This window comes from Lipotes vexillifer, unplaced genomic scaffold (assembly GCF_000442215.2).
Source record: "Lipotes vexillifer unplaced genomic scaffold, Lipotes_vexillifer_v1.1 scaffold225, whole genome shotgun sequence".
NCBI classification, from domain to species: domain Eukaryota; kingdom Metazoa; phylum Chordata; class Mammalia; order Artiodactyla; family Lipotidae; genus Lipotes; species Lipotes vexillifer.
The window spans coordinates 114,748-114,990 of NW_006787630.1; the positions used below are offsets into that span (position 1 = coordinate 114,748).

Genomic DNA, 243 nt, shown 5'->3' on the forward strand with positions numbered 1-243 from the left:
CCACTCCCAAGCCCCGAAAGCAGCCCCGGCGTTAGAGGTGCCTGGTGGGGCTCCCGGGGCGCCCCAGGCCCGAGGCAAAGGCCGCCGAGGCCCTGGCTGGCTTGATGGGGGGGGGCACAGGGCCCAGGAGCTGGGGCCGGGGCTGGGGGGATCTGAGCTGCGATCAGGAGGAGACCTGGCTTGGGAGCTAGGGGGGGTGCTCTGGGCCCGGAAGCTGGGAGGGGGACCGGGAGCTACGGGGGA

The 243-nt window shown here is 74.1% G+C and overlaps 1 protein-coding gene across 1 annotated transcript in view; it reads right to left on the reverse strand.

Annotated features, from left to right (window-relative positions):
* The window catches only part of TLE5 (TLE family member 5, transcriptional modulator), an 18,955-nt gene that overhangs the window by 9,579 nt on the left and 9,133 nt on the right, over positions 1-243 (reverse strand).